Source organism: Ahaetulla prasina, chromosome 1 (assembly GCF_028640845.1).
Source record: "Ahaetulla prasina isolate Xishuangbanna chromosome 1, ASM2864084v1, whole genome shotgun sequence".
In the NCBI taxonomy this organism is placed as follows: Eukaryota; Metazoa; Chordata; class Lepidosauria; order Squamata; family Colubridae; genus Ahaetulla; species Ahaetulla prasina.
In genome coordinates, this window is record NC_080539.1 from 135086262 (window position 1) to 135103439 (window position 17178).

Genomic DNA, 17178 nt, shown 5'->3' on the forward strand with positions numbered 1-17178 from the left:
GAGAACGAGGTGGCTGGATGGAGTCACTGAAGCAGTAGGCATGAGTTTAAATGGACTCCAGAGGATGGTAGAGGACAGGAAGGCCTGGAGGAATGTTGTCCATGGGGTCGCGATGGGTCGGACATGACTTTGCAACTAACAACAAAAATGTGTTTGATGTAGCTATTTCTATATAGGTAGTTCTTGGCTTACAACAGTTATTGTGGCCAGAATTGCCACAACTAAATAACATGGTCATAAAGCATGTAATCACCGGACCATATCACATCACTTAGCAGAAGCAATTTCAACAGCCCTTGTTGCCATTATTAAGTGGTGACAACACGAGTCACTAAGCAAGTGCTTGACTGTGACTTCTGTTTTCCTGTCGGCTTCCCTTGTAACATTGTTTATGGGTAGCCTATAGCCATGATGGCAAACCTATGGCACATGTTCCATAGGTGGCAAGCGGAGCCATATCGGTGGGCATGCAAGCTCAGCTCCGGCTAGAAAGTCTCTGGAGCCTAGGGTGGACGAAAAATGGACTTACCGGGCCCATCGTGCCATTGCATGCCAAAAGCGAGGGGAGTGCAAGGAGGTCATGCGTACATGCGCGGGGGGGTTGGGCGCATAGAATTACAGGTGTGGTCACATGTGCACATGACCCCCCTCGCTCCCCTTGCTTTTGGCACATGATGGCAAAAAGGTTAGCCATCATTGGCCTATAGGGAATGTCACAAATTGTGATCACATGACTGTCGGCTGGAACTATGAAGACTCATCATAAGTACCATTTGTTAGCACCATTGCAACTTTGAACCGTTGCTGAATGAATGGTCATAACACAAGGACTACCTTTAAATGTAAAAAAGTAGTAAAATTTACCTTGAAAAACTTATCTGTTTAAATTTTTTTAAAAAAACACTTGTTTTGCTTATATAAACTCTGGCCTGTGAGTTTATGAGCATCAATTCACATAATTGAAATAATTTGATATTCAAATGAATTGTCATTTATAATAAAGCTTTCTTACATGTAATTTTAGAATGTAGAGTATATCTATTTTTAACAGCTATAAAACCTGTTTTGGAGCCTCCATGTTTATATCCTAATTTTTATTGCTTGGAAATTTCTGTAAAACTTCTATATTAGAGACAACTACTGTGCATCTTTTTGCTTTTCTGCCAAGCATATTTTGCATCGTTTTAATTATAACTTTAATTATAATTTTTTTGCTCAAAAGAATACTGTGTAATCTAGTGGAACTCATAGTTAAAATCTTATTTATCTTTGCTGAATTCTTATATTATTCCTTTTTAACAGTAAATTAAGGAGGAGAAGGAGGTGGGCCTTCTATGCTGTGGTGCCTGCTTTATGGAATTTTTTCCTTCCAAAAGTGAACTGAACTCCATTCCTGTTAACATTCCGTAAATCTCTCATGACCTGACTATGTCATCAGGCCTGGGAGATCCGATGGCATTTGCAATGGCATCATTATTTGAGTTAGCATTATTTTCTTTTGTTCTTGTGCTTTTTATAGTTTTTAATACTGAATATGTGTGTGTATGTATGTAACTATGTATGTAAGTATATAGTGTATAGTGTTCACACCGTTTTTGTGAGACGAGAAGGCCAGGGGCAAATACAAATTTTATAAATAAATAAAATATTTCTCATATAGTGACAAATTAATTCACTTCCTGTGATGATGAAATATTTGTGTAATTATATACATGTCTGGGTTCCAAGTAACACCACCAATAAAAGAAGACTCCGAGGCTCAAAGTTCCTCAAAGTTCCATTTTATTAGAGATGTCATATTGGCACATCTGGGAAAACTTGAATCTGAAAGCTTCCAGGTTTTGCCTACCCAAAGGAAAGTCCAGGTCCCATCCCCTGCACCCACATGTCCATCACATGGTCCAATCAATGCACCGTCCCAACTGGAGATGCCTCCCAGTCATGCCACTCCAGTTGCAGGCCCGAATGTCCTTGACTCTCAGAGAAAGGAATTGTTGTGACCTAGGCCCAAGTAGTTATTACCAGACACAATCAGCCCTAAGCAAACATATTTTATTAGAACAGCTGAGAATTACTTCATTCTCAATTTTGTCCAAATTAAGTCCAAGTAGTTATTACCAGACACAATCAGCCCTAAGCAAACATATTTTATTAGAACAGCTGAGAATTATTTCATTCTCAATTTTGTCCAAATTAAGTCCAAAACAAAGTCCTTCAGAAAAAATCCTTCGGCCTTATCACAAACCTTTGTCTTCTTTGGCACCCTGCCAAAGGCTTTTCTTGGCAAGAACCCCATGAAGTTCAGAAATAGGAGATAAGAAACAATTGCAGCAACATTGCTTTACTACAAAGAACTCAAGAGCCATTGCTGCTCTTTTAAGCCTTATGGGAAGGGCCAGTCATCTCCTGGCGTTACTCCCGAGTCATCCTTTTTGCTTTAGCTGCTCTTGCCTTCTGGCAGCTCTTCGCATGTGTGCACTAGGAACAGGCTCCTCTGTTCCTCTGCCTTTCTACTGTCCGCTTCTGGAGGCTCCAGAGTCCGTGCATCGCTTCCAGATAATCCTGGCCCCATATCTGCCTCCGACGCAGAGTCCTGGCTCCAGGACTGGCCCATTGTCCTCCCCAGCCTCTTCACTGCCCGATTCTGCTGCCAGTTCTGCAGGCTGCTGGCGGACCACAACAAGAATATTATTGTGGCTACGTATCTCCACCACTCTATGCAACCCCCCCTCCCAGTTTCCCACAGCACTAAGTGTGGCAGCCCTGAAGAGCCAAAGTAAAAGATGGCCTCCAGGGCTGACAGTACATTAAGTTTGGAGGATATCTTCATGTTACTGTTTCTTAATCTATACATTTCAGACATAAGTAAATTCATTATTTAATTGATTCACTATATTAATTGTAATAAACAATTAACATTTGATCTAACCACCAATTAGTAATAATCCAAAAATCTATGCAATGTTTGTTAAATATTTTAGTTTTATAATCTTCAATATGCACAAAATAAAAATGTCAAATACTAAATAATAACGGAAACAAATAGTAGAGGTAATGTTTACATAAAGTTTCAATAAATGGATTTGCCAATGATTTATACTGATTGATTATAATGATTTATATTTTTTCTGAGCCTATTGGAACATTTTTAAAAATGGTGCGCTAAACATGTTCAACAGTTTCACATAGGGATATTATTGCAATCCTGTGGTTCTGATTGCATGGGATTTTCAGGAAGACTTTCAAAGATGTTCATACTTTATAGGAAGGAAGAGGAATCAGGAAAAGGAAAGGATGATCTAGTAGGAGAAAGGGAAAAAAGGTTCATTTGGAAATATAAGAATCACAGAGATGGAATGTTTCTAAACAGAAATTGGAAAGTTTGGTGATCACATTGCAGCTGGGGTATGAATTATTTTGTCTGTCTGTCTGTCTGTCTGTCTGTCTCTGTCTGTCTGTCTGTCTGTCTGTCTATCTATCTATCTATCTATCTATCTATCTATCTATCTATCTATCTATCTATCTATCTATCTATCTATCTATGACTGAGCTTCAGTCATGAATGGCTCTTAGCAGCATATCTCCCAATTTCCATACATTGCATTAAACACAATGCAATAAAGAAAAAAGACAATCAGAAATATTATGCAACCTACATGTCGCAATGGTAACAATCATAAACACAAATTTTAGACCATGTAGTCTAAGTATGTTTAACAAAAAAAATTCATATTTATGGAGCATTAAAACTCACACGTGGGCTCCAAGTGCCATGCCCATACTTCCCTTCGGAAGTAATTTGGTTATTCCTTGCTGAAAAAGGAACACAGATTTTCTTTTCTTTTCCTCTTTTTAAAATATATCTAGTTTTGGAGGATGAGCAACTGAATAAATTGGGTGGGAATTCCTTTACAATACCAAACATTCTAAATTCTCTCTCTTTTTTGTTAAAGTCTGTAGCAGAGACAAATAGTACTATCCAGAGTAAATTCCCTTCAATTAATAAATTTCACCCATTGAGCATGATGCTATTTTTCTTTTCCCAGCTTGTCATATATCCTTCCCATACTATCCTATAAATTGCTTTTGAAGATTTTGAATACTGTTGGGAACAGAATAAAGCCCTGGAGGATCCCAATTGATAGTCTGTTCCATAATGATTCAGATCAATTTACAAGCACATTTTGGATTAATTGATTAAGCAGTTGAAAATCCATTAAACCACAATGTCCGCATTTATCTACCTTGTCAGAGAGAGACAGAGAGAGAGGGAGAGAGAGAGACAGGGAGGTAGAAGGAGATACTTCATATGCATTCATATTTGTGATGAATTGCAGTGGTTCTTCTCAAGCTCTACGGTCAAAATCATAATGCTAATGCTATACAGTTCTATGTCCATAAAATTTTGCTCCTATCATTCCCCCCGATTCCATCCACTGTTTATATTTAATAGTAAAACAAAAATAGAACAGTGGAAGCAGATAATGTGAACTCAGTCTCAAGTGCTACAACACAAAAAAATAATTTGACAAAAATAATACGCATTAGGTCAATTTATTTGTGAGCTATTTTTTTCCCAAGCTATAATATTACTTCCAATAATTCTGTGCCTTTTTTCATCTCCCCCCTCCTTTTCTTTTCCAGAGGGAATAGGGCATTGAAATTCTCTAGCAAAGACAACATCAATGCCAAAATCTTTAGAAACGATTAGTAGTTTTGAAAATGGATCAAATGGTATAGGATTTTTGTCAGCTCTTTAAAAAAAGGGGGAAACAAGAAAAAATCCAGAATAGAATTCTCAGTATCGAACAGTGCCGTCTTCTGAAAATTGAAAGTCTTTTCTACTTTATTGAATAAGGCTTATTCCACAGTGAATGGATTTAGGATTGCAATGACCCAAGTGAAATCAGATGACTACAATGCAGGTAAACATTTTTCTTTCAAATAATTTATAAAATTTCTGTATGTCAAACAGTATTCACAAGATGACGTTGATTTTAATGAATGACCTGCTTTTTAGTCATCAAGCCATTTCTGGTTCTTGTGACCTCATTCACAGAATAATCTGCCAGTAACAACTTCTCTGAGTTTTTATAAGCTTTTTTTTAAAATATGGTAACGGTGGTAATGACTATCTTATCTTCTGCCAACTGGTTTTTTATTATGTCTTTGATTTTTCTAAGCATCACCATCGTAATGAAAAACGTTTGGTTCTGTGTTAATTGTCTGAGATATTTAAGCTTTAACTTCATTATTAGTGTTTCCAGTAACTGGTCTCATTTAATCTAATAATAAATTATTTGTTGTTACTATAATACAAGAGATTCTCAATTATATTCTCTGGCACTACAGTTCAAAAGCATTAATTTTTCCTCTTTCAACCTTTCTAATAGTTTGGCTTTCACACACATTTGTAACAACTGGAAGTACATAGCCTTCACAATAAGTACCTTTGTTGTAAATATATCTCTGCTCTTTAATATTTTGTCTAGATTTGCTATTTGATTTCTCTTTCACCTAAAGAGCAGATTTTTAACATGTAATAATTACAGTTATAGTTTTTTTTAGCACAAGAAAATAAAGTCTACTACTGTTTATCTTCACCTATTTGTAGTGGGTTAGTACTGTAATATTTCCATTTGACATAATCTTGGGTTTTTAATATTCACCCCCAAATCAGCAGACTTACTTTTTTAACCTTCACCAAGAGATTGCAGCAAATCGGACATTCTTCATATTTCTTCCTGCAATTTTAATTTCAGTTTCTCTTTCTTCTAATTCATGATTCATATCTCATGATATGTTCTGCATAAAAGTTAGATAGGATGATGTTATTCAGCTTTGAGTCTCTTTTTTCTTTCCCATTGTAGACAGTATACAAATTGTTCAGAATGTAGGTAAGTTGCTCTGGTACATCCATTTTTAAGAGTGATTCACAATGTATTGCGATTTACAGACTCAAAATCCATAGTGTAATTAATACAAGATTAAATATTTTTTGGTAGATCTTTTGCTTTCTCCGTTACCCACTGGAGGTTTACAATATGATCTGCTTTGCAGCCACTGCATCTTCTGAAACCAGCTTGTGTTTTTTTTTAAGTATTTGTTTATTTACATATTTCATTTATTTGTTTGGTTTATATAAATCTGTTGAAGTCTGGATTGCAAAATCTTAAGCATTTCCTTTTTTTTTATGTTTTATAAATTTTATTTCAGAATATACATCAGTATCAATACATGAACAATGAGGCATCTGGGTATCATTCATTTGGATACAAGTAATAAGATTAATATTAATATTTGTTACTTTAATCATATTCATGTAATTGTAATGTTATTATGCATATTTATGTTAAAATATAGTTATTTAGTTGTTAGTTTGAGACTCCATACTAATGACAATAACAATATTGCGGCTGGGGCCTTGGACCATGTCGCGCCTTTGCGGCCTCTGACCCGGCGTAGATCTCGTCCGGCCCCTTGGTTCTCTGAGGGGCTGAGGGAGATGAAACGCCGGAGAAGACGCCTAGAGAGCACCTGGAGGTCCAGTCGTTCCGAGGCTGATTGGACACTAGTTAGGTCCTACTCTAGGACCTACCTAGTGGCAATGAGGGTGGCTAGGCGTTCTTACGCCTCCACCCTCATTGCGTCAGCAGATAACCGCCCGGCCGCCCTGTTTCGGGTGACCCGCTCCCTCCTCCACCAGGAGGTGCGGGATGACCCTTTGCAGGGATGTGCTGAGGAGTTTAGTGGTTATCTATACGACAAAATCGCTCAGCTCCGGGATGGTCTGGACCGAAATTGGGATGATCCAAGCGGGGGAGAGGAGGCACGTCTTGTTGAGTCTGTTTGGGATGAATTTGACCCTGTGGCTCCCGAGGACGTGGACAGGTTGTTGGGGAGGCTTCACGCCACTACATGTTTGCTGGACCCGTGTCCTTCCTGGCTGGTACTGGCCACTCAGGAGGTGACACGAGGCTGGCTCCAGAGGATTATCAATGCTTCTTTGTTGGAAGGGGTTTTCCCTGCCGCCTTGAAAGAGGCGGTGGTGAGACCCCTCCTCAAGAAGCCCTCTTTGGACCCAGCTATTTTGGGTAATTACTGTCCAGTCTCCAACGAAGCGAAGGTTGTAGAGAGTGCCGTGGCGCGACAGCTACCCCGGTACCTGGATGAATCCGTCTATCTAGACCCGTTCCAGTCCGGCTTCCGACCCGGATACAGCACGGAGACAGCTTTGGTCGCATTGGTGGATGATCTCTGGAGGGCCAGGGATAGGGGTTATTCCTCTGCCCTGGTCCTATTAGACCTCTCAGCGGCTTTTGATACCATCGACCATGGTATCTTGCTGCGCCAGTTGGAGGGATTGGGAGTGGGGGGCACCGTGTATCGGTGGTTCTCCTCCTATCTCTCCGACCGGTCGCAGACGGTGTTGACAGGGGGGCAGAGGTCGATCGCGAGGTGCCTCACTTGTGGGGTGCCACAGGGGTCGATCCTCTCGCCCCTTCTGTTCAACATCTACATGAAGCCGTTGGGTGAGATCATCAGTGGCTTCGGGGTGAGATACCAGCTGTACGCTGATGACACTCAGCTGTACTTTTCCACCCCGGGCCACCCCAATGAAGTTGTTGAAGTGTTGTCCCGGTGTCTGGAAGCCGTACGGGTCTGGATGGGGAGAAACAGGCTCAAGCTCAATCCCTCCAAGACGGAGTGGCTGTGGATGCCGGCATCCCGATTCAGTCAGCTGCAGCCGCAGCTGACTGTTGGAGGCGAGTTATTGGCCCCAAAGGATAGGGTGCGCAACTTAGGTGTCCTCCTGGATGAACGGCTGTCGTTTGAAGATCATTTGACGGCCGTCGCCAGGAGGGCCTTCCACCAGGTTCGCCTGGTTCGGCAGTTGCGCCCCTTCCTTGATCGGGATGCCTTGTGCACAGTCACTCATGCGCTCGTTACCTCCCGCTTGGATTATTGTAATGCTCTCTACATGGGGCTCCCCTTGAAGTGCACTCGGAGGCTTCAGTTAGTCTAGAATGCAGCCACGCGGGTGATAGAGGGAGCCTCGTGTAGCTCCCACGTAACACCGCTCCTGCGCAGGCTGCACTGGCTACCTGTGGCCTCCCAAGTGCACTTTAAGGTTTTGGTTACGACCTTTAAAGCGCTCTATGGCTTAGGGCCCGGGTACTTACGGGACCGCCTGCTGTTACCGTATGCCTCCCACCGACCAGTGCATTCTCACAGAGAGGGACTTCTCAGGGTGCCGTCCGCCAAGCAATGTTGGCTGGCGGCCCCCAGGGGAAGGTCCTTCTCTGTGGGGCTCCACACTCTGGAGCAGGCTTCCCCGGGTTTCGCCAAATACCTGACCTTGGACCTTCCGCGAACTGAAGACACACCTTTTCATTCGCGCGGGGCTGGCTTAAATTTTTTAATTTTTATAAATTTTAAATTTAATTGATTTTAAATTTGTTATTTATTTTAAATGGGGTTTAGTTTTATAAATTTTTAAAATGCTAGGCTAATTATAATAAGTTTCTTAATTTCTATTTTAAATTGTACATTGTATTGTTATTTTTTACTGCTGCCTGTACACCGCCCTGAGTCCTTCGGGAGAAGGGCGGTATAAAAATCAAATAAATAAATAAATAAATAAATAAATAAATAAATAAATAAATAAATAAATAAATAAATAAATATCATTAAAACATAGTGACACCATCTTTCAACATCTAATCTTTAAATCTAAATAAAGGTAAAGGTTCCACTTGCACATACGTGCTAGTCATTGCCGACTCTAGGGGGCGGTGCTCATCTCCGTTTCAAAGCCGAAGAGCCAGTGCTGTCCGAAGACGTCTCCGTGGTCATGTGGCCGGCATGACTCAATGCCAGAGGCGCACGGAACGCTGTTACCTTCCCACCAAAGATGATCCCTATTTTTTCTACTTGCATTTTTACGTGCTTTCGAAACTGCTAGGTTGGCAGAAGCTGGGACAAGTAACGGGAGCTCACCCCGTTACACGGGCTGCTGCTTTTAGTATATTTTTATAGAAATATGCATAATAATAATTCCCCTATTTCTTGTTTCTGCCTCTGTTCTATCTCTTAATAGAGCCAATCTTGTGTTATAAAGCATTATTAAGCATTATTAAGCATTTCTTATTAGCATGCAAATTAAGTGTGCATGCTTTGGGTTTTTACTGTTTCCCATTTATCTTTATTCTTTGATGAATTTATTTGTAACAGTGTATAATGATTTCAATTTCCATGAAAATAGTAGGCCATGAAGTGTATCTGATTGATCAGAGTAAGCATTCATTCATATTCTTTGGTCTGTTCAGGTATCTATGGTTGAGGCAAGAGGCCAAATGGCAGGCGCAACAGCTTGATCAAAATGTTACATGAAGACACACATAAGGAGGTGGTTAAGGCCCCTCTAAAGGTGCCCTTCAATAGATTATAACATGCCATCTAACATTTCTATATTCAGTAGAGAGCGAGAAGAGGACCAGCATAACTATTTTACGTTATTATGGAGATTAGAAATGACTAGAAATAAAGGGTTTCTAGAATTCTCCCTTCAGAAATGCACTTGGCTCCATAACTTTAAAAGAACTAGAATAGAATAGAATAGAATAGAATAGAATAGAATAGAATAGAATTTTATTGGCCAAGTGTGATTGGACACACAAGGAATTTGTCTTGGTGCATATGCTCTCAGTGTACATAAAAGAAAAGATACGTTCATCAAGGTACAACATTTACAACTACAATGCGATACTATGCATTTTGATTCAAATTAAGGCCTCCTGTTGTGTGCAAATAGGAATTATTCCCAGTTAAGTATGTGTACCATAGCAGTAATTAAACTTGGAGCTTCTGGATCTTATAAAGGGCATAATCACTGGAAGAAATTTTTTAACTTTCCAATACAGTAATGTTTATTAAAGAAAGGTCTGGAGCCTTTCATTATCCAGTCGTGGAACATTTTAAACCATTTTATTTTTACTCAATTCGAATAACAACATCTTGATAACGGATGAAAGATCTCGTGGCACATAATCTCGTGGCACATACTGTTTCTGATGTTTCCATTTCAGCTCTGGGCCAGCTTGCTCCATGACATCAGTTCATTCTGAGGGCTGAATTGGCATTTCTCTGTTTCCGTTGCCAGTTCATCCGAAATGAGAGCAAAATTGGCTTTGTGTGTTTGTTTTACAACACTAAGTCTTGTGAACAGTCAGTTTCTGGATCAGCTTTAGTCTTGTATCACAATGCCTCCCAGCTTCTGGATGTAAACAAAACCTTGTTCAGTATCTGCTGTGTTTTAATTATTTTGTGGAAAGAATAAAGGCAATGCTATCAGCCAGCTGGATCTTAATGATTCTTAGTCAGAGTTTAGTCAGCTTCATATCTCAGTTAAAAAAAATAAACAAACTTAGTTTTTGGGTGGTTATATAGGCAAGCATTAATAGCAAACCTAGTCTTAATCCTTCTAGTCAGTTTCACAGTCCCTGTTTGAAAAACAAACAAATGTATCCAAACCTGTCCAACTTGATTTTCCCTCCTTATGTAAGCAATGCTCACTGAACAGTTGTTTCACTTCCCAGGCGCTCGGCTGAAGCCAGCAATTTCTTCCTTCAATACACACAGAATACAGTGGCTCTAAATTGCCACCATGATTGAAACTATTATAAATTGTACTTGCCTACAAAAATAATGCTATGTTTTTCTTCCAGCATCTTAATCAAAAACAGAAGAAATAAAAGGTTTTATAGAAACTGGGTCTCCCCCAGTCAGCTAAAAATGCTGTATGTGATGTCTGCTAATGTTTTATTTTAGTTTATTTGGAGCAGAAGTGAGTTTTCTACTACATCAGGAACTATGACTCAGGGGTCCAAATACTGTGTGAGTTCTGTGGTTTGTTGTTGTTTTTTTACTTCTCTTAGTGGTTACTTGGTGGAAGCCTTGATTGACTACTGCTGTTCTCAGGATGACCTCAGCAGCAGTGAAGGCATTTGGAGACTGGCTTCAAATTGTTGATCAGAGAGAAGGGGATGAAAATTGTGGAACAAAAAAGTGCCCAACGCTAAAAGAAGGGTCATATTTTAATTACCAGAGTTGGATGTTGCTGTTCTTGTTTAAACAAGTCTATTTGTGCAACGTCTCTGGAATAGATAGAAGGGTGAAACCGTGGCTTTATTATATATAAGCTAACTACACTAGTTCAAAAGACTGATGTGACTCATAAGGCGCATAACAGCAATAAAAAGAATCTATGAATATGTTGAAGCCATTGAACATGTATAACTGGTTATTAGATCCAAAAGTGCTAAAATTTATGAAGGTTTCCCACTACTTCAGTAATATCAGTCACAAATCCAATTAATTTGATCTACTGTGGAAAAACGGCTACTGTACTTTTTTGAGTATAAGAGACACTCTCCCTCCCAAAAGAGAGTGGAAATGTTGGTGCCCCTTATACACCGAATACAGCCATTTTTGGCTTCCTGAAGGCCCCCCCCCACGCATCCCATTTTTGTGAAAGCACAGAGGCTTTGGGAGGCCAGCAGAATGCTCCTGTGGGCTGGGGAGGGCAAAACCGCCCCTGTTTTTGCAAAAAACAGGTGAAAAATGGACTTGTTTTTTGCAAAAAGAGGGCGCGCAGAGACTTTGGGAGGCCTGCAGAGCGCTCCAGGAGGCCGAGGAGGGCAAAAACTTTTTTTTCCTTGCTTACCTCTTTGAAATCTTGGTGCGTCTTATACAACGGTGTGTCTTATAGTCTGAAAAATGTGGTAGTTTTTAAAGTAAGAAAGAAAAGGAAAAGAAAATGGTTATTGATGGAGAAACTTTGTCCTGACATTGTTTTAAATTCAGTTACGAGATTCTTGATTGTGGACTATTTTTATGCCATGGCTTTCTCTATTAAGTCTACCCTCCCCTCTCCGAATTCCTCTGGCATCAGAGCCAGAGTCTAATTACCTCCAGGGCACAAAACAAGATACATTAACATTATAGTACTGTGGCTTTTTTTTTGTTCTGAGCTTTTTTTTAAAAAAAAAATTAGAATATCCAATTTCAGTAATCATCTTTGTATCCATTCATACATTCCTTAGAATTGCAGAAACTGTTGAGACATTGCGAAGCCTTAGGCTGTATCTCCATCTTCATCTTCTGCTTTGATGTTTTCAGGTCAGCATGGACCCTTTGTGACTGCCTGAACAAATCCCTGCAGTTTTCTTGACAGGATTTTGCCACCACCTAGAAAATGAGAAAGGGGATGGATGAGTCTAGATCAGGAAAGCTGGCTGAGGATTCTGGGAGTTGAAGTCCACAAGTCTTAAAGTTGCCAAGGTTGGAGACCCCCTGGTCTACGTGCTGACCAGATCCTATTGAATCTCTAGCAGCATATAAATTCAGCTTGATGCCTCTTTCAAATCCTTCTACTCCAGTGGAAAAAAAATGGTGCTCTTATGAAGAGATTAAACTAATTATAAATACATGATAGAATTATCTCTACATTTTTAAAATTCTTTTCATCCGTTGAAGGAGATGGCAGCAAAGAATTAGAATGATTTATATATATATTTTTTGCATCAAACTTCCTTTGAAGAATATTAAAAAATCTTAGGATAAAATAAAGGAAAGAGGGGCTTCCTGCTATATAAGAAATTATAACCCATCAGATCCAGCAGGAGGTCCCATCTGCCAAAAAATTCCATCTGATGGGAGCTAGGAGACAAATTTTTTTTGCCACAATACCTGTCTTTTGGTACAGCATTCTAACTGAGGAGGATGTTAGCCCCAACCTTCTCTGCCTTCCTGAAAGTTTTCAATAAATGTTTGTTTAATCAGGCCTGAGGATCCCTCAATAGCAGGGACCCCACACAGTGACTCCATGTGTATAACATGATTTTAATACTCTTGCAATTTGGTTTTAATAATTAGTTGAACTGCTTAATTAGTTCTATAATATGTGTACATCATTGGTTTTGTTGTACACTTCCCAGAGTCATCTTGTGCAAGATAGACAGCCATATATACCTTTGATAAAATAAATAAATGAGTATATGAGTAGTGGGTTTCAATTTCGTTTGCTACCGGTTCGCTCGTAGGCGCATGTCCACAGACATCCGGGTGGGTGGGAGGAGCCTCCTGCCACCACCACTACTAGTTTGCCCAATCTGGGCTGAACCGGTAGCAACCCACCACTGGGGTAAATGTTCAGGTTTCATGTTGGAAGCCTTCTAATATTTTAAGTAGAAGGAAAGGGCAAGTATCCATTTCCCCAATACGCTTTTCAGGAGATGATAGTCTATGATATTGTGCAAGATCCAACTACAGGTAATCTTCAAGTTACCATGGCGATTGGGACAGGAAATTCTGTTGCTAAACAGTGTGCTCATAAAATGTGACTGCATGTGACCATATCACTTAGTTACAGCTTTCCCAGTAGACCGTGTAGGAAACAGAATAGAATAGTTATCTCAATGTAGGAAACTTCTAGTGTTTAGAAGTCCAGGAAAATGATTTAATGATAAAAATCAGAATGATAAAGATCTGAATTAGAAACTGCTGATAATATTTTAGGTTTGGTAAAAGATGGATTAGACATTTTCTGTGACAAAATGTTTATTCTTAATATTTTCCCCCAGAACATTACTGTTTTCTGTAGCTCTCTGACATAGAAGATAAACATCAAGATACACATTGTTACCTGAGTATAGTATTACTGGTTTCTTTTTTTCACCAACATTAACTTTTATCTGTCCCTTTTTCTTAAACAGGCAAAAATAAAGAAAGGATACATTCTTTATAATTCAGCACTTGTAACTCCATTTTAAAAGAATTCAAGCATTCATATCTCTACCATAATTAATTAAGTTCTGCTAAACAAAGTACAGCTATATGTATTTCAGGAAAATGCAAATAATGAGAAAAGAACTATCTGTAAAGCTGATTAACCATTCCTTTGAAAGCAGTTGTGCTTTCAATAGCAGATTGTTTGGGTAGTCTGGTCCCATAACCTCTCTGCCCTCAAGTCAGTAGAATGCATATATTTTAGAAAACGTGCAAAAAATGTGCAAACGATTCTCTAGCCCATTATTTTGAATATTGCACTTAGCCCTCTTCATGCATTTTAATATATCTACTGAAGTATTTCTATTCTATATTTCTGTTTATATGAGCATTCAGTGATGGAGATAATGTAGGCATACATGTTGTAAAATCAGGCATACATGTTGTAATATCTTATTGTCTGTAGAGTGGTACATGATATCTACCTACCGAGAAAAAGCCTCTGTAGGAGATATATCCATACCAATCCCTGACTGTGATTTTAAATGTGTTCAGTTTTGTTCCAACACTTCTTAATATTCTTCGACTGGCTTAATGGAACATTTATAATAATAAATAAAGCAATATTCTTTGCCATCATTCTGAGGATCACCACTTAAAAAACAAAACAAAACTGAATCTTGATGCTGCAGACTTTTGTTTTTCTTCTTTGTGTGGAAAACATTTCAAAAAAACTTTCTAATATTCTTGTTAATTCAAAGTATCATTGATATTGAACTAGGTGGATCACTATTTAAGTATGAGCCAGCAGTGTGCTGCAGCTGCCAAAAAAGCCAATGCAGTCCCAGGCTGCATCAACAGAAGGATACCATCAAGACGAGAAGTGATAGTACTTGCACTAGTTAGGTCACATTTGGAATACTGTGTCCAATTCTGGTCTCCATAATACAAAAAAAAAAAAATTGCCGAGACCCTAGAAAGTATGCAGAGAAGAGTAACAAAAATGATAAGGGTCCGGAGGCTAAATCAAATGATTATCAGTTAAGGGATCTAGGTATGTCTAGCCTTACGAAAAGAATGATTAGAAGTGACATGATAGTTGTCTTCTAGTACTTAAGTGGATGTCACAAAAAAGAGGATGTTGACTTATTCTCCAAAGCACCCAAGGATAGGACAAGAAGCAGTGGATGGAAGCTTGTTAAAGAAATCCAATCTAAAATGAAGGAAAAATTTCCTTACAGTAACAAATTAATCAATGCAACAACTTGGCTCCTGGAATTTTGGGTGCTCTGAGCTGGAGGTTTTCAAGAATAACTGGACAAACATTTGTCCAGGATGGTATAACGTTTCCTGTCTTGAGCAAGGGGTTGGAAAACCTCCAAGGTCCCTTATTCCCAGGATTTCCCTAAAATAATTCCATAACAATAAAGTCTATCAAATCACCATAAACATAAGAAAATAAATAAGGGATAACTATATGTATTTTTGTTTTTAATTTGTAGTCTGAATTAAGCAGAAACAGAATTTGAAGAAATCACAAACTTCTATTAAGAACATCCTAAAGTATGTTTACTCAAATAAACGCCACTGAATATGAAGTGTGATCAGAATTGTTGCTTAGTAACAAAATTAACATGTTAGACAAGAACTAAAATAAGTGTGGCAAGATAACTAATATGAAACACATGCAATAATAATGCAGTTATATCTTTCAGGAAAACCAATCCTTTCAATGATAATAATATTAAAAAATTCAGCCTTTTGAAATATTTCCTACCTGAATATTTTGCTGTGTAACCATAATAGAAATCAAATTAATCTGTTTTACATGACAAAATTGGCAATGTTGACCTTAAAGATTCAGCACACGGTGAAGATGTTAATTAAGAAGAGTAGAACAGGCAATTAACAGTATTAATTCAAGAGGAATCTGCAGGCAAACAATAGCTTATGAACAATCACAAGATTCTTGGCCTGTGGAAAGGTTTAGGTGTGGCTACTGATGTTGAATGTGTGCCTCCTATTGTGCATTCTACCTCTTCTCTCAGATTACTTGGCAAAAGAGTTATTCAGATCTGAATCTTTGTCACAAAAAAGCATGGGCTTTCTATAAGTCTTTTGTAGCCTTATGCATTGTGTGCAGGGTTCTGATGCATTGTGTGCAGCAGTTTCTGACAGTTCTGAAGAACCAGTAGCGGAAATTTTGAGTAGTTCGGAGAATAGGCAGATGCCACCTCTGGCTGGCCCCAGAGTGGGGTGGGAATGGAGATTTTGCAATATTCTTCCCCTGCCACGCTCACCAAGCCGCACCACCAAGCCACGCCCACAGAACTGGTAGTAAAAAAAAAATTGAATTCCACCACTGGTTGTGTGGTCTTGTCAATAATTCAAAGTAGGCCAGACCTAAGAATCAGAGTTAGGGGTAATTATACTACTTCTATTATAAAATGACAGCAACAGAATCTTGCAATGGGCTCCCCCCTCCCTTTAGCTTCATGAGAACTAGGGAGAGCCATGTCTGAGATGCTTTTGCGAATTACATTTCTACACTGGACTCAAATTTCATTTATCTGGGTCTTCCTCCTGTTTCTCAAAGTTATTTCTACTGCCCATTACAGATCTCTTGTACCTCCCAAAGTAATGTTTTGAGGTACAAAAGGAGTTCGCATTTTCTGGATGGACCGTGGAATGATAACTGGGACTGATAGAGTTGTAGTAGAATCTAATGCCTCTAGAGATGATTGAGATAAATTTGAACATGTTAGATGTTGTGTTTATTACAATTTAGGTTTATGTGCTCATGTTGTGCCCTCACTATGGTAAGTTTATTGATTCCCAATGAAGATAGTCCACAGGTAGACGTTTCTACCAGTATAGTCTTTGACATTTGATTTAAGTGGAATTTCTAGGAACCTAACAATGTATAATCAGTATTAATTGATACTGGGGGAGTGGGGGTTTTTTAGGGAGGTTTTCTCTTCCAGCCTCTCAAGTTGGGTGGGTGTAGCATATAACAGCTAATCTCTTAATATCACAACTTATTCTCAACAATGTTTGAAATATTTTGCAAATTAATATTAGAAGGAAAGCAGTATGATACTGATAGCCCAGAGACTAACTTTAACTGAAACAAAAAAAAATGTTCTACAAAGACAAATGAATATAATGAATATAATGAATACTCCCACTCCCATGTTTTGATTACAATTTATTTTATTATAATTTATTGTAATAAGAATTCTTACATTGTGGAACCCTTGGTGTTCTTTGAGCTTGGTTGTTTGCTTGCAGATGTTTTATTAGCCAACTATGGTAGGTATTTTCATCAGTGTGAGTGAGTGTGGGATTTTCTCCTTGTTTATACACAGTAGTGTGATTGAATGTGCAGCT

General features: G+C 38.8%; 1 long non-coding RNA gene across 1 annotated transcript; it reads right to left on the reverse strand.

Moving 5' to 3' along the window:
• Positions 1-2133: 2133 nt before the first annotated feature.
• On the reverse strand, positions 2134-10546 carry LOC131194928 (uncharacterized). Its single transcript, XR_009154351.1, has 3 exons — positions 10066-10546; positions 5690-5805; positions 2134-2666 (listed from the first exon to the last, which is right to left on the reverse strand). It is a non-coding gene; the product is annotated as an uncharacterized LOC131194928 (long non-coding RNA).
• Positions 10547-17178: the final 6632 nt, after the last annotated feature.